This window comes from Lonchura striata, chromosome 11 (genome assembly GCF_050655825.1).
Source record: "Lonchura striata isolate lonStrDom1 chromosome 11, ASM5065582v1, whole genome shotgun sequence".
Lineage (NCBI taxonomy): Eukaryota > Metazoa > Chordata > Aves > Passeriformes > Estrildidae > Lonchura > Lonchura striata.
In genome coordinates, this window is record NC_140713.1 from 10376839 (window position 1) to 10398837 (window position 21999).

Consider the following 21999-nt stretch of genomic DNA (forward strand, 5'->3'; position numbering starts at 1 on the left):
CAGCTGTGATGAATCAGGGCTACAAAACAGGATTTTATCCACTAAGCAAGTGCAAATCATTAATAGAAATTACCTTAGTGTATGACTAGGCTGCTTCTTGTGATGCAGCTACATATGTCGCAGCATGTAGGAGAAAGAGGCACAGCAGATGCTACTGGAAGCAAAATCCTGGGAAGGAAAGATGGCATGTTGCTAGCAGCTCTGTTAGAGGGGGATGAAAGAAGAAGATGCAGCACTTACTGGACCTGCTGCTGTTGCTATTGAAGCATCTGCTCCATTACCATGATTAAAGAATGTGTTTCCACTTCTACTGCTGCTACTTCCCTCTTTTGCTTTTTCTATGCTTCATTTTTTTATTATTTTCTCGTGAATGAAAGGAAATCTATAAGGTCTCTAAACAGGTTCACATTATGGGCACACAGGGAGAGTGCAGGGATGGGAGGAAAGGATTCCTACGCAGAGATGCATCAACACTCTCCATGAGTATGTAACAAGTTAACGATCCATTTAAAAATAAAATCTTGACCACCAGTTAATAAGGCCTCCTATAGCAAATTCCAGCATAAACAAACACTCATAGAGCAAGTGTGAAGTTCAGGGTAGGGTCAGAGTATTTAAGGCAGATAAGTGGGAAGTCTAGATTCTAGTCCATACTTTCCCAGACTGAAGCATCCTAAAATACCATATCTAATTAATCAGAACATCTTTCTGACTCACTCCTCAACAATTACCCAGGCAGGGAGAAATAGCATGTAATCAAAGGCTGTAAAAGGTCCTCCTGTATTCTGTGCCTATCATTGAGAACACAAAACATAATTTAGTTTGTGACTAGATGCAGACTGCAAGGATATCAGAATAAATCAGGAGAATATGGTAAATTTTCAGTGATGGGATAGCAAAGTCAGTGAGTTAAAATTTGTCTACACTGGTCTGTACCACAGGAAATGGAGTGTCAGCCTTCCCAACAAGGACCTGCTGACAAGAATCAGGGCTCAAGCCTGATGGCAGCTGAAGGGAAAGGTTCCAATAGCAGAAACCAGTGACAAAGTCCACGTGTTTTTGTGGATAAAGCCTCAGCCTCCCTGTCCCCAAAGGAGCAGCTGCTCCTCACAACAGTGAAGGTGGCCAGAAAACTGAATTGGCTTTTATTTATAAGGCTTTTGATGCTTTTCCCCCTGCAGGCTGTGTGTGTATTTATCTTCACACACACATTAACATATCCTCCCACACTATCTGTCTGAGCAGGGGACATGAAAGCATCTTAAAATCATGGTCCCAGCTGCCCAGCTGTGGGTGATATGGGTGATGGGGTTCAGACACACAGGCCAGAAACTTTGCTGCACACAGGCCTCGCTCCAGAAAAATGAAGGAGTTCGGGGTGCCCTGACAGGTGTCCTCAAGGCTATGTCCTGCAAGTGCTACCAGCATGGAAGAGCACATTTAAAGCAAGAGTTTGGCTCCTCTGATTACACCATGATACCTGAAAACACACAATAAGGTCTTAAGCCACTTTGGGTCCAGAACAGCTCTAAGGACATTAACTCCTTAAAATGGTTAGGGCTCTTGTTTGCCATGAGGGCCTGATCCAAAACCCAGTAAAATCCCTTAAATGATTTCCATTGATTCCAATAGGATTTGCATCGGGCTCTAAATCCTTAAAGAAAAACTTGAAGCAGTTATTTCGTTCTGCCCTGGAGCTTTTAAATCCTTAAGCAGTCTTAAAGGAAGCTTTGACTTGATTTGTTAATCACAATGAAGTAAAAACAATGCCAGGTGCCATTGCTAACCTCCAAACTACTTTCGAATATATAGTTTTCCTTTGTCTTTATTTGCTTCCTTCATAGTTTATAAAAAAAACCCAAGCAGCCAAGAAAACTAATTAGAACCACAGATATGCAACATTCATATGCTTAATTTTAATCAAGTGAGAAACTTTCCTGAATAAGTAAGTTATACAAAATTAAGCACATACTTAATTAAGCAGTCATATGATCAAGACAACTAGGGGAAAAGCAGTGACACTGCACATAAGCAGAGTTCTACTACATATAAATAAGCCAAAAAAAGGGAAACAATGGGTTTAGCTCAGTGTCATCTGTTACAGCAGCTGCAGGTGAGACCTACAAATGGGCAGGACAAAATGGGTTTTTAAGAGTGTCCCTGAAAATTCTTGCTACTGAAGAACTTCAGTGTTTTGCAGGATTTTGGCTAAATGTAAGATCAACCAGACCTTGCTGGTGAAACAAAGATTCCCAGTTACTACTGGGTCCATATTACACAGCTGAAATAATTGCCTCTAATTTGGTACAAACTGAGCATTTGGCCTGTGTGCTTTTGGTAACAGGGTGATCTGGAATTTAACACCAGCATGAGTGAGGAATCTGCCCAAATGACATCTCTATTTTACTTTGATTATATCAGGCTTATTTTTAAATTTACTCCACTGCTTCTGTTTCATATTATTGTCACAGAAAGTAGAGTGGGAAAAGGGAATTTTCATGTAACTTAAAAGTTAATTTGCTGCTCAGAGAACTTGGCCTGAAAATAAGTGATAAATGCACAAAATGAGATACCCAGAAAGTATGAAGGATGAGAGATGGGAACTGATCCCAGGTATCTGAAATCATCTGAAAGCATCACCTCTTATTTCTCCAGACAATGTCTTTATGGCCAAACAGGCAATATCCCCCATTTCCAACAGGCTGAACAGGAGCTTTGTAGAGTTCCACTTTGACATCCTTTTTCAGATGCCTAAGTCCTTGTGTGGTTATTGGTCTTGTCTCAGGGATGAAGTGATCCAATTAACTTCTAGGGCACAACCCCACTGCGCACACACACGACGCAGAGACAGCCAGGGTAGGAAGGTTGACTGATCTGTGCTAATGTGCTTTCTGGAACAAGCACATTTCCTACCAGCATTGGATTATGTTATGGGGACAGCAGAAGTTGGATGTTTTTGCCTCCCTTTCCATGACATGGTATAAAGTGTCCAAATAGACTTCACATAACAGCCTTGTGCCTGTGCAGGCAGCACTGGTGCTCATCTGCTACAGAGAAGAGGCCAAAGTTATTTTAATGACTGATGGATTCAATTTCTATGGCCATTTTTATTACCTGGGTACAGCGATGAAAATCAACCACAGGAAGAACTCAATTTTGTTTTTCATTAATATTCACTTTGTTGATATGAACAGATGATTTTGGGGAGCTCAGATGCCCTTTTAATTTATATCTTTGCAATGTGGAACAGCTATCTTCCACTTTCAAGTAAGTAAATCTGCATCTCACTTCTTGTGGGTTTTTTTACATTTTAACAAATGGAATCCAGTCTTTAAATTTTCTACAAAAAAAAAAAAAAAGTGGGGGAAAGTAAATACCCTTTAAAAAAAAGACAGCTAGTGTTATAGGCAGGTATTAGTCATTAAATATCATAATTATGTCTCTAGTTTCTAGAAATAATAGGGGGAAAAAAGCTGAAACATATGCTTGATAGAAATCACCATCAGATCTGAGACCTACAAGGTTCCCTTGAGCTCTGGCCAGGAGCTCCAGTCTTCTTCACATCATGAAGCTTTCTGCAGAGTGTGGCTAAGGTTTTTCTTTGTAGCTTTACATTAAGATATGTGGTTTTTTTTAAGAGATTAATACAATACCCCCCAAATTCAACCTCCTCTTCTCATCACAGTGATCTTCAGGTCTTTTTGGTTGGATGCAATGCATTTTGGAGCTATTTTCTTCCTTCTTAAGCCTCATTTTACATTTTTGATGCATCCAGCTGCTAGCTGATTTGGCTCAGAAGTGACCTGAACCTACTAAGGTAACAGAAACAAATGCTCTAGATCACCAAGTGAGCAGCAGCTTTATGATCCCTACCACTTTTGTACTATTGCTAGCTCAGTCACACCAGAATAAATTCCTAAAAAACATTTCATTTCCACTCAGTGGAAAACACCTAAGACTGAAGTGATGTAACACATCTAGTATCTTGTTACATTTTTATCTATATCATATATTTTCTTGGTTTCTTTGTATAATCATGCTAAGCTAAAAAAGGACAAGGCTAGCTGGTTTTATCAGACACAAGAATTGACACCAACAGCTTTGTCTGCATTTAAAATTCAGGGAGATTGCACATTCCTGTTTAGGAAAATGTCTTGTAGAAGTGGCTATTTTTACAGTCGATCCCAAATGAAAGACTTTTCCCCTTCCCCCTTAACAGTGTCCATTTGCTACTTGAGCTCATTAATGAATCCCCTGGTTTCACTCTCCCACTCAAAAGCTAAGTGAGAATTCATGAGAAAGAAGACTGGACATACTGTCTGCTCCTGAACTTCAGGATTACCAAGTACAGGACATTTCCAACTCCTAAATAAGTTCAGAATACCATCTTCTTTCAGGTTACCACTGGAGACTATTCAGTCTTTCCATAAATTCCTCAACTTTAACACTAAAACTAAGCCTTTCTCCCTTTGATGTCTAACATAGCCTGTGGTGCCATGCTGAAATAATTTGGATCAAAGCCCAGGGAATATGACAGGCCTATTTTTGTCTAATCTCTAAAGGTTAAGGAACACTTTTGTAGTCCACATCATCCAGAAGAAAGATAAAAGTTCCACAAGGACTAAACCCACAGGATTATTTCCAAATAGGCATTTGAACCACACCTTGGAAGCTTCCCAGTGATCTCCCTGCCTACGTCATGGTGACAAAGCAAAGAGGACTTTTTTTTCAGAGAGGTTAACTCTCAGTTGCAGTGGAGGCAGTGGTCTCATGAGTGGCAGGCAGCTGGGCTGCCCATCCAATGCAGTGTGGAAACTTTTTTTAGGTGAAAGGTAAGAAACAGGAGCAGAAATAGAATAAAACACAATCTGATAAGAAGAATGACAAAGTGCCATGTAAATTGCAGTCCTCACCACAACAGCAGACAATCACAATCACTCTCAGTCTGACCCCCATACTGTTAGAACCAGAATATTACTACCTAAATTACTGTAACATAAAAGATTTAGAGATGTTTGAAAACCATACTGTTCAGTCACCTGCTTTTTCAGAAGAAGAAAGGCAGAAATGATGAGTAGATAACCACCATGGAGGTACACTGAGACATCACTGCTGAGGAGCAGGAATCTCCCCCTGCAAGCTCTTCAGCTCAGCTCTGAACAGTGGTACTTATGATTCAGCTCATATTCACTCTATCCTCATTTATAAGATAAATAATTTTGAGATGTATCTAAAATTACTTTACAACCTTTTAATCACTGAAAATTGTGTATAATTATTATACCTGCACTCGGGTGCCAAGATCTGCTGTGAAATACTTGGCTGCTCAAAGTGTGTGGAGGAAATGCTTCAATTCCACATTAATTAATGAATTTTTATCCACACTCCTGTCCATTAACAGCCACCATGCTTTTGCTGTGAATGGTCATTATTACAGACTGAAATAGGAGCATAAATTTACTGATAATGAAAGTGTCACTTGGAGGAGCAGTCCATCATCCTGTGTGCTGATATGGTGAGACCTTTTTTGCTGTCTCACATCTTTGCCTTGTTTCTGAAGGACTGGCATGTAAGGGAAGGATCTATTATTTGTAGACACCCACAAAACATCCCTTTAAATAAAGTAGGAATGATTTTCGGTATTCCAGGAAATATTGCATTAATTTTAAAATTGCCCTCTCTTCTTATCAGCTTTTGCAGTCTTCATCAGGGGACCATCCCTGACCTCCTAGCTCTTGAGATTGTTATCCAGGTTGGTTTTCTGTTGTTGTTCTTTGTTGGCTTATTTTTTTGACAAGGAGTGTTGCTGACTCTTGAAGAAAATTACCTGGTTGACTTAATCTTTGTGTACCACTAAAAAGAGAGATTTCAGTTGATGCTCTGCATCTCTGGACCATATGGAACCATGCTCAAGTTGTCACATTTTCTATGTTTTAACTATTTAACTCATTAAATTCACTAGATGGGCTCTCATGGTATCTCATCTGTTGATTACTTTATTAGATACAGTATATGATGTGATGCACATGGCACAAAAATTCATAAAAACAAGCCTTAGTGTAAAAGCATTGCATTAGCACATCTCAAAACATTTAAAAAATAAACACAGATAAAAACAATCTTGAAGAGGATCTCCATTTTACACTGGGCTCATGTACTGTTACTTTTTTATATAATATATAACTACACAATTAGCATTATCTAAATTATCATGTGCTTGAAAAGGTCCTCTTTCAAGTTGAAGTGCCTGGATGAAACCTGATGGCTTTCCAAAGCCTGTTCAGTTTGTGTGCACCTGGACACTTATGTTTAAAACCAGTACCCATATGCAACTGAATAGAGCAAATTGCCAGTTTTTCTTTTTAATCAAGCACATCATACACAAATCATGTTAAAATAGCAGCAGCAAGACTGTAGTGCCTGCATACATATATGTTTCTCTAAATACACCTGAACCTTACCCCGTACCCCTTGCCTGAAGCTACATTATTGAGATTAAGATATTCCTTTCCCAGTCAAAGCAATCAGTGTGATGAGACAGCTGCAGAGGACAGCAGCAAGTTCCACATCAACCAACTTCTGCACCCATGCAGTGCTCAGCCAACTTCACAGTCTAAATCACACTTTATGAGAGCTGTTTACCTCTCAAGGAAATAGTTAAGAACTTATTTGATGTTTGAAAAGGCAAGATAATAAATAAATTGTGTAAGAAAAGAAGTTGTTTGCAGGATTCTTTCTATTGGCTTTCTCAAACAGTGAGATGTGGCACACTTAGACATGTGCTATGGGCATGTCTAAGATTTTCCGAGTAGGTCTTGGCCAAAATGCTCCCGTCCTTCAGTAGTGTGTGCATTAACAACTTTAAACCACAGGAGTAGCTGACTGAACCATGTGCATATAGAGGACATCAAAACACTAAAAGTGCTTGTGTTTGCCCAAATACTGCACCACAACACTGAGGCTCCCCAGCACATTAAGGCTTGTGGTATTTTGGAACAAAACCTTTCGGCTAAATTCTTGTGAATTAAGTCTCTGGATTGAGAAATAATTCAAGCAAGTTAATTGAACCACCTTGGTATCTACTCAAATCATTCCTAAAGCCTCAGCAAGACACAGGCTGCCAGGCAGCTGTGGGAGGGGAAAGGCACCCAACACCCACAGGTGTCCACCCTGTGCACCAGACCCAAGCAGGGACTCTGGAAAGTCACTTGTGGCCTCAATGGCTCCTGGCCTCCAGCAGGAAAACTGGATCATGATTACTACTGCTCTCTTTGTGGGGCTGGAAAAGGAAAGTCAGTGCTTTTGGAACTGCTGGGTACAGTGACAACAGAGCTCCCAGAGAAACAGCTCCCAGAAAGAACCCACATTGGTACAAGGGGTACTTTTTTCATAAGTTGAGGCTACATGGTAAAACTGGAAAGCAAATATTATCACCCAAAGAAGGGATTGCTCCTGGGGAAATTATAATTGAGATTCTGTGTGTGAGAGCAGATGTAGGGACTTCCTCATGAAGTTCACCCTCACAGCTTTGCCTCTGACTTCAGAGGCCATTAAAGTCCACAGCTCACTGAGAGTGATGAACACTTTTGCAGTGTTTTCAATAGATTTAGGATGTAAAAAGACTCTCTCAGATGTGGTTGAACTCTGCACTGGATAGACAGCTCCAGCAGAGGATGTAGGACAAAGGAAATGCTGTGCTCTGTGGACATAGTTTGATGGAAGGTGAGCCCAAAGGATACAAAGGACAGAAGAAAGGAAGTGTCAAAAAGCAGGAGTGTCCCTTCACACAGGGTGTGTTTAGGGGCAAGGGAGGAGGCTTGGCATACCAAATAAGCAAGAATCATCCTCAGTGAGTCACTCTCCCCACTGTAACAACTGCCTTTGGTACTGGGGCACGGCTGGAGCAGAGGACAAGAAAGAAACCAAAAACATTTCACAGAACTGCACACTTTTCTCATAGCATAACTGAATAAATATCATTAAAATATGCACTTTTTACAGTTCTTCATTAAGAAGTAAAATGGCATGTGGTTAGACCAGTACTGTATAAGATCTTTTTCCTTGTCAATTTACATTATAAAAACATCTAATGCATTTAATAAGTGGGGGGTTATACCAGTGGAATTATATACAGTAGTGTGTGTTTCCATATACTCAGGTTAGTACATATGTACATGTACAATGCACACAGGATTATGCTGGGGCCAAACACTAAAAGAAAACATGCGGTAAATGGTTGCTTTAATAAGTCCTGTTCCATTGAAAGGAAATAAAACCTGAGTATTAATGAGATATAATTATATATTTAAAATCTTTTCCCTTGTGCAGTATACAGAATTAATGCCAGTAAACTCACAAACTGCAACATTCTACTCCATTACATCTGCAATGATTAGAGATAGTTTGAACATCTGGCATATAATCTGTGATAGAAAACAGCATTCTGCACTTTAATGGACGTCTGGAGGCTACACATATCTGATTTTATTTCTTTGTGTTAACTCTTTCCTGGGAGGAAGAGACGATCCAGTGCTTGAGCACCTTCTTTCTGTCTTTTGATGAAGTTGCATGTAGCACTGATATTTAGCTGCTTTCAGGCTACTTATGTTTTAAATATCTAAACTAAAAAGGGACCCACAGAGATTTCCGAGAGGCTATTTATAACATAGACAATTGAGCAGCATAAATATTAATGTGTTAAAACCCAAGAAAGCCATCCAATGAAAGTGGCAATAATTTCCTCATTTTCAGTGACTTCAGAACATAAAAATGAAGCGGCATTTGCTGTTTCTTCATTATTTCAAAGTCTTTGCGAATATCCTCCCTTAATTTGGTTTTCTTTTAGAATCTTGTACATGATAAACTGGGGTTACCAATATTTGTACATTTTTGATGTACCCTAACTGTAAGTATGTAAAAGCTTATTTGACTGGCACTGACTTTCATTGAAAAAATTAGATTATTTCTCAGCTTTTACAGGGTGTGTTTTGCCCCAAGCTAAACAAGAAGGTTTTAGCCCTACTGTGTTCTGCGGGGAAAAGAGAGATACGAACTTGAAAGGCAAATGAGACTGACAGTGTTATCTTTTGCCTTACTTACTGAATATCAGCTAATACCAACACCTAAGGAGACCTTGAAATTAGACTCTGAGTAGTAATTAAGAGTGATTGAAGAGTGGCATCAGAAGAGATATGTGTCACTGCTGAAAGGATTCAGCATTTAGAGTGACCTGACAAGTGTTCTGTATGAGTATATTTAGGTATGAGGAAGAATATCTACTGCAGGAAAAGTGCTGGTGTTAGGCAGAGTTTGTAACCTGATCATGTGCAGGGCAGGGGCTTGCTCTGCTGCCTGGGAGTAGCAAAAGCTGTAGTTGCTGGGTGGCTCCTGTTGAGTACTAACAATTAGCCTTAAACATGGGTGCATTGAGCAGTCCTCAGGTCCTGAGCACCTTACAGCAGAGGTTCACAAGGGCAGCAGAAAGTTCTACTGGCTGCATTACTACACAGAAACACACCACACGTATGCTGTGCACAGGGCAGAACAGAAAGCCTGGAGATAATAATTTAAGGCTAAAACTAGCTAAATATGAAGCATGTGCGATCCATTACTACTGAATGGTTTCATGTATTGCTGGGCAGTGGAAAGCTTGAGTCTATGGAGGGGAGAGAAAAAAAAAAAAAGGAAAGAAATCCTCCCAGTGTTCATTTGTAAACCAGACTGAACCCATTTCAACAAAGATTAGGAAAAATTGGCCCAATTATGGACGATGATCTAATACAATTTGGCCATATTTAATGGAAGTCAGAACCAGAAACTTGCATGATGTTTCAAGTCCCAATATCTGGACTAATCGATCAGTGATTTCTAGGTACTAAGCTTCTCACATATTTGTTGCTTCTTAAAAAGTTTATTAGATTTAACAGCTGAAGAACATTGAAAGACACCTTGAAATACCATTTCTTGATGAATCCCCACACAGGTCTAATGAAACCCAGGAAAATATCTGGAAATAGGCCAAACAGGTTTTACCAAAGTATCTACATTGTCTTGGATTTATTCAAATTTTTTGTCTGTAAAATCAAATGCAACAATCAGGTCTGCAGCTGTAGAGCTCAGTCCTGCTCCACTCTCAGTCAGTAAGACTCACTGGAAAAGCAGGCTGGTTTAGACCCCAAAGGAGTAAGCTCCTCTTTGATAATAGTCCGGCAAAGGTCCAGAGAGGTTCTGTCAGAATGAGGGGAATATTTAACCTGGATTTGCTTGATCTCCTCTACCTAGAACTGTAAGTACAAATCTTAGCAGACATAATTCACTGGATAAAATCATGAACTGATTTTTTTCAGTGTTACATCCTCAGTAGGAGGGATGGACTTGGGACGTCCATACAGTTCCACCTTTCCATGCCAGTTATTCAAAGACCAGAGCTGCCAAGCCATTTAGCACAAAAACTTAGAAAACTGAATCTGTGACATAGATCTGATAAAACCATCTGAAATTCATGTTGGTGAGAAGAGAAGCATGGGAAGAAGGAAACAGCTGAAGCAGTTGGGAAAGCCCTTAAACAAGATAAGTGATATTTCAGAACTGCAAGAGGTGTTTAAAACAGATTTTAACCTTTCACTAAGATGCTTTCACTAAGCAGCATCTTCTAGGGGTGTTTCATGGTGCAGCTGTCCCCCTCTGTTCCCAGATGGTGTCTGGGGACAATGCAGGACACACATCATGGTTTTACTCCTGCCCACTGAGGAGGACACAAGAGAACCTTTAAAAGCCCCACACAGAACAAATCAGGTGCTTGTGGCTTTCAAGGCAAGGGAAAAGGTCAAAATCCATCTGACTTGGTAAGAGGATGGAACAAATTAGACTGAGACTAGACCATTAAGGCTTCATACTTTGGAGCTTCCTATTGGAGTGATGAAACTTTGGAAGAAAATAATCAAATCACACACATCATTCACCTATTAGTTATTACAGATTCTGTCCCCAAAAAGTCCTCTGCAATGACTCATCAGAAAAGCCACATCACAGTGACACCCCATCTGTCCTGTCACTGCAGAGCACCTGCTTTGCTTGGTGTGTGAGTCAGAGGACTTTGGGGGATGGTGGCACTTGACTGCAGCAGACAGCCAGTGATAAACCATCAGAAACAAACCCCTGGCCTTTCTTTCCAGGGCTTCAGGCTTTGATCTGCTGAAATGGCACATTTGACCTTAAAGGCAGATGAAAACTTTAAGGTATCTCACTGGCTCCCCACTGCAGCTGATGAACATGGAAGTTTTGCAGCATGAAACAAGCAGGTTTCTGTAGTAAACAAGGAATTACACCAAGCCAGAACAGGAGAGGAAGATATGGTTTGGGATTTAGTTCCTTTTGTTCTTGGAAAGCACTATGCATAGTTAACTTACAGCATTAATTATCTTTTGCATTAACATAAAGCTGTAATTGAACAACTTAACCAGTAAAGATGAAAAACAGACTTGCCATGTAGTGTGTAAAACAGTAATTCTGCAGAGTGGAAAAGTCTTGCACCTTGCAAAGAGTCCTACTGGCTATCCCAACTAGATATGCTCTAGTAATACTCAGCTGCACACATTCACAGAGCTTGTGGGTATATGGTGCAGGCTGAATTCATGCCAACGGCTCCAGATATAGATAGAAAATTAAGTTGAAAAGCTTTTTTCTCAATAATTCCACCAAGAGGTTTGGAGCAACAAACCAATTACTTTTCCTCAAACTCTGCAGTCCTTTAAAGATGTAATAACTCTCAGTACTTGGACTCCAAAGGGAATAACTCACAACACAAAGCAGAAAGCTACAGGGCAATGCCAACACCAAAGAGGATTTCAGGTGTTTCTGCTGGAATGTGCCTCAGGTTCTAAGACCCCCTGGAATTGAGGTGATCTTCAAGGGAGCAGCAGCCTGCCACAGGTCAGAAAACTCCTCAGACTGGGAAAACATAGAAAAGATGCTGCAAATTCTTTCCCTCTGCACAATTGTGTTGTGGCATATTCTGGTAGCTGTTTATTCTGGAGAATGCATGTAGAACATATCCCCTCCTTGTGAGCCACAGATAGCTCTTTGCTCTGTCTCCAAATAAATGCTACCATACCTTGGGGATCAGTTGTCCCCATAGCACTGATCTACTTAAATCCCAAGACCTACTTCTATTTTGAGGGGGTAGTTATCCAGGTGGCAGTTGCAAGGAATCTTTAGCTTACAGTCAGTATATCCTAAAGGGTCACAAGGCAGAAAGGTACTTCCTATCTTTCCATCTAATCTCATGCTTCCTAAACCAGGTTTAGGAGTGTCTCATATCTCAGGACACCTTTAGGTGTTCTCCCATCCAACAGGAGCCCAACTTGTCCTCCCACTTCTATCAAAGAGAAATATCGACAGGATCAGTCAAAAATTTTTGCATCAGTTTAAGCATTTATGATTGTGATTTAGCATTTATGATTTAGCATTTAGGATTCAGAGGCATAAAGCCCAGGGCTGCACAGCTGCTGGAGGGACTGGCCAGTACAAGGAGGTTCCCTCTCACAAGTGATCCCAGCACACACCTGTGAGGAACGGGCTCACCTGCCCAGGAATATGCTGCCTTCTACCTCCTGTCCTCAGCAGAGAGCCAGGCAGGATGGAGCCAGGGCAGTTTGGGAGCACTGGACTCCTGCCTGCCCTGCCCACAGGCTGCTCCCCAGCACAGTTCCCAGGGGCTGTCTCTCACTCACACTGACATCCCCAGAGCAGGCAGAAGCTCTCCATTATCTCCCTCACTGGGAGAATCATTCCCCTATACACATTAACAAGTGTTAAGGAGTGAAGAAAACTCCCAAAACTAGACAGAAGTGTATTTCCCTCTCAGAGAGGGATCTTGGTTTTCATTAATTAATATATCAGAAGAAACCAGGGGAGAAGCATGTCTTGTTATCTGGCTTCTTAGACGGTAGCCTTTAGTTCATTAGCCTGAAAGCCTCTCAACTGGATAACAGTATTTATTCCATATAGAATAATTGATCTACTTTAAAGGAATATGGTATTGCCCATGCAGGAATAAATTCAACCATTATTCACAGCTTAAACACATACTAACCCATGTAAGTGAGAGATACAGATATAAAAGGATTTTTAAAAGTAGGTCCTAGGAAGAAAGGCAAAATCTAGGTACCCGTACCCTGGAGCTACTAGAGATCTGACTGTACATTAATTACCCATTAGTCTCAAGTTACACTACACAGATTCACAGCCTTTGCTCTTTAGTCATATTTAAAGGAAGAAACAAAGTGAAAGCTAAGCATGGTCAGCCCCACTTTCGAGGTCAGTAAGAATACTAACATTAGATTTGAAGCTGTCTAGTTGGGAAAAAAGTTGTACTGATATTTAAAGCACACAGCCATTGAATTAGTTCAGAGCTATGCAGTAGCAGATAGCTCCACAGGCACTTTAACAGCCCCTTCAGAAATACTATGATTTTAATCTTACAAGCCTGCAAGAGCAATATCTATGTAGTGTTCAACCTATATTGTTGACAATAAAATTATAAAAAAATACATTTTAAATATGCAGTAGCTGTGTCTGAAAATTAAATATATCAGCCATTAATTTTTTCCCCCAAATTACTAAAAAGCAACAGTCCACACTAAAGACTAACTGTTTGTAAAATTGGATTTTTAAAGATGAAGCCTTTTTTAAACCAGGACTGGTCAAAAGAAACATTAGAACAATTCTACAACTGGAAAAAATAAAGCTGCTTAGCTAATTCACCTCACTAAACCAAAAATGGATTTATGCTGCTCACATCAGTTTCCAATATTGCAATTTTGAAGAGTGGGGATATTACATTAAACCCCACAAAATGTAAGGCTCTGGAGGAGAGGGGCCATGGGTAATGAGATATTGATCCTCCCACCTCAAGGTGAGAGCACACACGGTGGGCAGCAGGTCCTGGCCATGGCCATCACCAGATAAGCCGGGCTCTGGCACCAAACCAAGAGCCCTGGGCTGCAGGGGACCCCTCATCCTGCACAGGTAGCACACAGGACTGAGGGCAAATGCCCCTCTCATGGCAATTTATTTCCCCAACAAGGTCTGGGTAGGGAGTGCTCTATGATCCCATCCCCATCTGCCTCTGCTGCTCTGTGTGCAGGGCCCTGGGTGTGCTGGGTACACCACGGATGCCCAGCAGAGCTGCTCCAGTGCAGAGTCTCACAGGCTACCACCTTACCACTTTTTAGTGAGGCAAAACTACCTTTGTAAACTTGAAATTTCAAAGAAAATTATTTTCAAACCAGACAGCCTACAACTTCCTTCACTGAGTGCACTTGTGTCCCCAGTCCCAGTTCAAAACCTGACTTCCCAGCGGCTCCACCAGAACCGCCCTCCCTTCCCTTTGCTGTGCTAGTGAGAAAGAAACCACATCAGCTGCTAAGTGGCCTAATGCAAACTGATGTGGCAGTTTCAATTCAATTGCCACTGCACAAGTAACGCTGTAGCAAAAGTCACCGAGGTGATTGGCGTCAGCGGGAAGCGTTATTGTCACCCCTCACACAGTGCCATCGAGGGGCATGAGCCTTGTTATTGTCACCCCTATGCAGTGCCATCGAGGGGCACGAGTCTTGTTATTTCCACTTCTTACACAGTGCCATCGAGGGGCACGGGCATTGTTATTGTCACCTCTATGCAGTACCATCGAGGGGCACGGGCATTGTTATTGTCACTTCTTACACAGTGCCATCGAGGGGCACGAGCCTTGTTATTGTCACCCCTACGCAGTGCCATCGAGGGGCACGAGTCTTGTTATTTCCACTTCTTACACAGTGCCATGAAGGGGCACGGGCATTGTTATTGTCACCTCTATGCAGTGCCATCGAGGGGCACGAGTCTTGTTATTGCCACTTCTTACACAGTGCCATTGAGGGGCACGAGCCTTGTTATTGTCACGCCTCACACAGTGCCATCGAGGGACATGGGCCTCGCTGCTCGACCACCAAGCATTTCAGAGCTGATATGTGGCTCCAGCATGGCCTGTCACAGCAGCACACGCTGTCCCCAGCCTGAGGTGGAAGGGAGCACTTCAGGACAGTGAGCCTGCTCCTTCTCATAGCTGCTAAAACTTCAGACATCATCCCTACACCACGAATGAAACAGGGAAGGCTGAGATTTGAGTGTCTGGAAGCATCTCAGGGAAAGGAGCTGTGCCAGGTTATTCGTGCTCCAGGGGGCTGGGGGTGAGGCCCAGTTTCTTATTTTCTTTTTAAATCATTAACATGGTAAGGATGGCACCAACACTGTAGTTCACTGGTATACAGGTATCTGTGGTTGTTTCCCATGTTATAACTCATTAGCTGCCTCTTGCCTAAGTACAGTTTGTAACTTCTGTGAAATTAAGCAGCAATACCCAGCAGCTGTACAACTAGTGAAGCTGTGCTCCACAAAGCAGGCAGGCAGGTGAGCGAGGAGCACCCCGGCCCCACGGCACATCCCACACCAGGCAGCAGCAGCCACCTCCAGGAGGGAGCTCAGAGCCCCCCAGTACCAGGGGGTTCTGCCCCTCTTCCTTCAGGCACAAGCATGCTTCTCCCTCTTGTATCCAGTCTAATTTTAAGTCACTGGAGTGATCACACATCTACCAGCTCTCCGGGGAGCTTATTAAAGAGTTTGGAAGAGCTGCATTTGGGAAGTTTGCTTTAACTTGGTTTTATCTTGTTGCTCCTGGGGCCTTTCAGACCATCTACACATAGCTCACTTCCCTCTTAATTTTAGTGTTTAGGCACTTAGCAGCGTTGCCAGCAGGCTACTCACTGCATCAGTGACACCTCTGGAGGGTCCACACCTGAGAGCAACCACTTTGTCCCCTTCATGCCAGCAGGACAGCCTGCCTACACCTCTGCCAGCAACCAGGCTCTGCTGAGCTTTTATCAGCCTTTGTCACTGGGGCTGGTCCCTGGCCACACCTGGGCAGCATGGGGAGCTGCCCCCAGCACAGCGTTCTGAGAACACACAGCTTCACTGCTGCTCTTTGCACACTTCTAAACTCAAGATAAGGGGTTGATGCTTTCCATTTTTAAAAAAAGCAAAAATATCATTTCCCATGCTCTCTGCTAGTGAGGGACACTGAGGTGCCTGCTGATGTCCCTCAAAATTCCCACACCTTTCCCAGCCCCTGCACAAGGGCTCCCACCTGCACCTCCAGGGAGCTCAGCTGAGTGCTCTTGCCTGCCCCAGCCCCCTCACTTTTACTGCTTTTGCATTTCTTTCTACTATTGCTTGCATAAACATGAAGTAATTTTGCTTTCAGACCTGCATTTGTGTTTCTCCAGGTTAAATTTTTTTATTCCTGCCCATATTTTCCTCTGTTATTTCTGTCTTCAGTGATGTTTGCAATAGCTACTAATGTACTGTCATTTGCAAATGCAATTAGTGTGTTTATTTCTTTCTTTCTTTAGCTCATTAATAAAGATGTTAAATAAAAATATGCCTTCCTCTGCTAACAACATCCTCAAAATAGTTAGGAAGATGGGATCCAAAGGTAATAAAGAACTGTATTATTGGACAAGACTCTTCCTTGCATATTTCAGCATTTGCCATGCTCATTATGGGCAATTAAAACATAAAACAACTTGCTCACTTCACACCCAAAATAGTCCTACTCCCTGTTCTGTGTTTGGATGTATGGAATACATAGATCAAGAGCAAAACTAGACATCAGCTGGTAGCCTGTTGTAGCAGAAGCAGCAAGGTTTTCTCTGGTTTAGATGCAGAGGAGTGAAGTGTAGCCATTTGTTAACTTTTTTATGTACATGACCACTGTTTCCAACAAAACATGGAAGCATAAGTGCTTTTAAAACTTTACTTACTGTGATTACTGTAGCTGTGTCCTGGTACAACAGCTTGTACATTTATTACACAACCATAATTCAGCATATTGGCTGTATCCAGTATTTCCCATGACTCACTAGCCATCCTTGTTCCTTTGATTTTTGACAGGTCTGGGAACACTTAGCAGTTCATGGCACTGGCTCACTGTTGGGACAAAAGGCTTCTTTTCACCTTCAGGAAAACCTGCTGAAATTAACTCATGGCTCTAGTGAGTTGGTGTGAAATGTAATAATAACAGTTCACCTTAATTTTCAATCTGTTGAAGAGACAGCAAAAAAAAAAAATGTTTATGGAAACAACAACAACCACACCAACAACCACAAAAAAAACCACCAAAACAAAACACCCTGGAAAATAACAGTAACAGGTCCAGGAATACACATACACAGGGGCTAGTTTATCAAATTAATCTCATTTCTTCATCTCATGCTCAGCTATTTAAACAGAATTAAAATAATACATTTATTGAAAGGAAAGCCTTATTTCTGAGGGCCTTCTGAAATTAAGTTGTGCAGAAACAGAGGTTGTCTTTTTTCTTTGTAATACATGAAGGAAGACTTAAGATCACTGGATGCACATTTGGGTAATCATAAATTAATTGTAATGTAAACTTTCACAACATCTTCAGAGCATGTTGAGATTTTGTTTGATTTTGAATTGCTCCAAAATGACATCTAATTATATACTAGTGATTAACACATTGGTTGCTACTAAGAAATAGCAACCAAGCAAACATTACAATTCAGTATTTAAATTTACTGTACGTTGGATTTGTTGGATATTTTGCCTATTTTTTTTATCACATATAAGAAACATTGTGGTAAATTCAAATACTTAGACAGATGCTGAGGCTGTTTTTCCTCATTTGTGAAAATTAGGGATTGCATCACTACAGGTAGCGAGGCAATGATGATCTTGATGGCTCCTTTTCTCTTCTTTCTGCCTTTTCCTTCTCCTGCCTTTCTGCCCCCGCCCTGGGACACAGCTGAGTACAGGACCTGCCCTGCAGGAGTGGGGCTGGCTCTGCTGTTGGAGGCTCAGGCTCTCTCTGGGGCACAAGGCAGGAGCTGGATGCTCAGCACTGTGCCTGGGTTAGTGTGCCATGGTTCAGCAGCACTCCTGCCCAGAGCAGGAGGCACGCAGGGACACACAGGCAGGGACACACAGGCAGTCCCACCTTGGCCAGCTCAACCTTCCTTTCACCTGCAGAAGCCCCATCCTGAGTCCCTCTCCAATTCCTGGCAGTTTGCTATTTCCCCAAGAAGACTTCTCTCCTTTGACCTGAAGCCTTCTCTGAAAGCAGCGCTGGGTCTTTGAGTGATTCATCAGTTCTTCATTTCATATTTCCACCCTTTGTGGTTTGGATGAAATTATTCAACAAAACAGGACAAACGAGTAGAGTTAGAACACTATGTGTGGTATTTTGATTTTTATTTTTTTTTTTAATATGATGGAAAATGTGTATGTGCTCCTTGGCTGCAGCCAAAAGCTGGCTGATTCCTACCTGATCTGAGAGAGTGCTGGACATGAGGACATGGTCAGCATACAGGACTATAAAGCATATGCATACACGTAGCATTTACTCTGTTATCTCTCATTTAGTGCAGTACTTATTTGAAATACATGTTTCTGAAGCAATGGAGTAGAGTTAGTTTCGGTGTGAACTATAAATAAATATTTAATGAGGACTTATTTTCCTCTCTGAGTCAAATGCTGTCCCACGTTATCTCACTTTTCCATTCTTTCTGAACTGAGAATCACTGCCCCCCAGCCCTCATGCTTTTGATGTTAGCTGGAGATTAGCAGTGGTCTGAAATGGAAGAAATGAGGGCTGGGTGTTCTTTGGAGACACAGTTCTCCAATTTGGGTTAAGTGATGTGTCCTTACACAGACTGTGTCTGGGTGATTGCTGTCACATCTGGAGTGCCATAGGCTGTGTGACAGTGCTGGCTGGCACTGGCCAGCATGGACAGCAGCCCAGACCACCTACCCAAGCACAGAATCACAGGATCACAGAATCAACTAGGTTGCAAAAGACCTTGCAGATCATCAAGCAGTGGGAGTTGCACCAGGGCAAGGCACATCTTTAGGTGTCTTCCCATCCAACAGGAACCCAAAGCATGGGGCTGCCTCTCCAACTTGTCCTCCCACTTCTATCAAACAGAAATATTGACAGGATCAGTCAAAATTTTTTGCATCAGTTTAAGCATTTATGATTTAATTGCAAATGTATGAGGTTGCTCAACTGACCTTTCTCAGGTGGAGATTACTGAATTCCAGTGCACTGAACATGGCCATGAGGCCATGGGAAGGTGATAGTATTTCCTCTAAAGCAAATGCCACTGACCACCAAGAAGACACACAAGTCATGGCTCTGCTCCTTCTGAAATGTTTTGGCATAACACCCAGGAAGGAGTAGGTGTTAAAGAATCAACACATTAGGTGTTGATCAAGGTGTTTCTCCTATAAATGAATTGTATTTGGAGGCTTTTAGCTCACTGGAAGAATATGTTGGATCAATGGCTTAGGAAAAAATTAACAAGCCTTTAAGGCTTGTTAATTTCAAAGCTAATTTAATATGAACCTCTTCCTTTGTACAGGCAAGCTGAGTTTGGTGATGCCAGAACCACCAGTACAGCTTGAGAGGAGACACCCAGATGGCAATTGCTGTACAGGTAGGAACACATGCTTCACAAGGAAAAAACACCTTGCTTCAGAACAGCAATGCAAACACTGATTGAACACCAGTAGCTGTGCAGATACCCACACTTTTCACAGACACTCCTTTGTGGAAAAATGGGAATTGCCTTCCCCAGGAACAGCTCCTCACTGAATGCTGCTCCCATGGCACCAGGCTTTGGCATAAAAGCAGCAGCACAGCCAGGACAAGCACAAATCAAGAGCAGTGGTTCCCTAGAGGAGGATGTACCACAGTCACAGGTATTCTGTGAGAGACCTTTCACAAAAGAGATTTTCTCTGTTGGGATTAATAGCTCCATTTTTCTTTATTACTCCATGTGTGTTTCACTCATTCGTGAATCATCTTCTTTCAAACAGAAAACAAGTGAGAAAACCATACTACAAGAATAAAATCTTAAAAATAAAAAGGAATACAGTGGCACAACCTAAAGAGAAATCAGATATTCCATGTTGCAATATCTCACACAACTGAAGAACTAGTTCTCTCCACAAATTCTCTCTTTCAAAGAGAAGGGTTTTTTTGCCTCTAACTTCACTAAGAATACACCTGATTCACCATCAAATTATTTAAACTTTACACAGCCAAAATTTCAGGAGTTTAAGGGATTCATAACATCCCATGGCTCAGATTTTCAACCCCTTGGTCCATATTTAGAGGCTCCTCAGTAACTCACTGATGTTCAGAAATGCTGCATATCCACTACTAGGCTTTTCTATGGTGTGGAAAATCAGACACTTCAGACACTTATTTTGGGGTTAAGGGGTTAAACAAGGTTCCCTTTAAAAGAAAAACTACAGAATGTATATGTTTGTGTATATACACACAAAGTCATTACATGTACATAAACATGATTATCAATTTTAGTCCTTTCAAATTTAAAACATTTCAGTTTTCATTTATAATCCCATGTTCAGCCCCTTTTTTAGAGTGAATTTTCCTTCAACCTCATCTATTGAGATGTATCTTACCTGCTCCTCCTGTCTGTTCATGTGGCAAATCTTGAGGTGTCTAAACAAATAATTTATGTATAATAAATAGAAGAAACTCTTGTTTCCAGCCTTCTTCATGTTGTGAGGAGCAAATAAGATTTACTGACTAGTGCTTTCACAGATTTCTTTGCAATATCAGTAAATGAACATTCTCAGGTGCATTTGTTGCACAAGGCAGGGCTGGTATTGCTTTAAATCATTAAAATTCTAGGAAAAGCATAAATAATTGACGTTAAAGAGAAGCACATATGACAAAAAAACCAAAAATTCTCAGTTTTCCAAATGCTGGGGGCAGATCTCCCCCTGGGGTTATACAGTGGATGGCATTTGATTTACACCACCAGTGGAGAGCCCCTTCTGAGTGCATTGAGTTTGTCTTCTCTGCCTGCACTCAGCATCCGTCCACGTGGTTTCATGGATCAGTATTATAAATTCTAGACATAAACAAAGAAAAAACCAGACTGACAGAGAATGTGATCAACAATTTACATCTGTGCACAATTTTTTCCCTCTGTTTGTGCCACTGAAATTCATGATCTTTTATCTTTAGCCTTCATTTTGCCTTCCCAGTCCTCTTGGTTGCAAGCAGTGCTGTAAAACTCTTAAAATATTAAGAAAATTACATCTGCTACATCTTGCTTTAAATATGGTGTTCAGTCTTTGTAAGTGTTACTTTGTACATTAAATGAATAGCTTGCCCACCAGGTAAAGGACATTTTGTTGCTTACCATGTCTGTCTCTGCACAACATGTAGTATATGGGCATAAATAACAGTGTGTTATATAAATAATTACATATATGAAGGGCTGTAAAACACCAAAGATATATTCGTACTTTTACTTATGAGAACGTTTTAAAAATGATTGCTTTGTTCACTGCGTGGTTTTTATGTGTTGAATGTGGTGCACGCAGAGAACATTTTCCAAAGTTGTTTTTTTTTTTTCCTTTCCTCCAGGTCACACTAGCGTTATAGTTAGCAAATTGATAAGGTTCCACTGTTAAGCTTTATTACTTGTGACATGAGCCTATGACACTTTATAAAAAGAAGTAATCCAGAACAATCTCTAGGTAATTAACACCTAGATAAACAAACATAAATTTCTATATTGCATTTATTTGGACTACCACTCAAATACGCGTGAACCATGCTTTTTTAATTAAAAGATAAATCTATGTGACACTTAGCCTCAAACTTAATTATTCAGCATAGTATAATAAAAAATAGAGCCCATTAAATGTGTCTTGCTCTGTATTTCTGTATTAACAGCAAAACAGTTCACTCTGGGATCATTTAAATTTTCTTCTTCCTCTTTTCCTGTAATTTCCATATTCACTGAGAACCTTTGGTTAAAAAAAATAAATACCACAACAAAAGGCCCCCAAACAATACCCTGAACAACACCAACAGGTGAGGAGCCACGGAACCTCTCA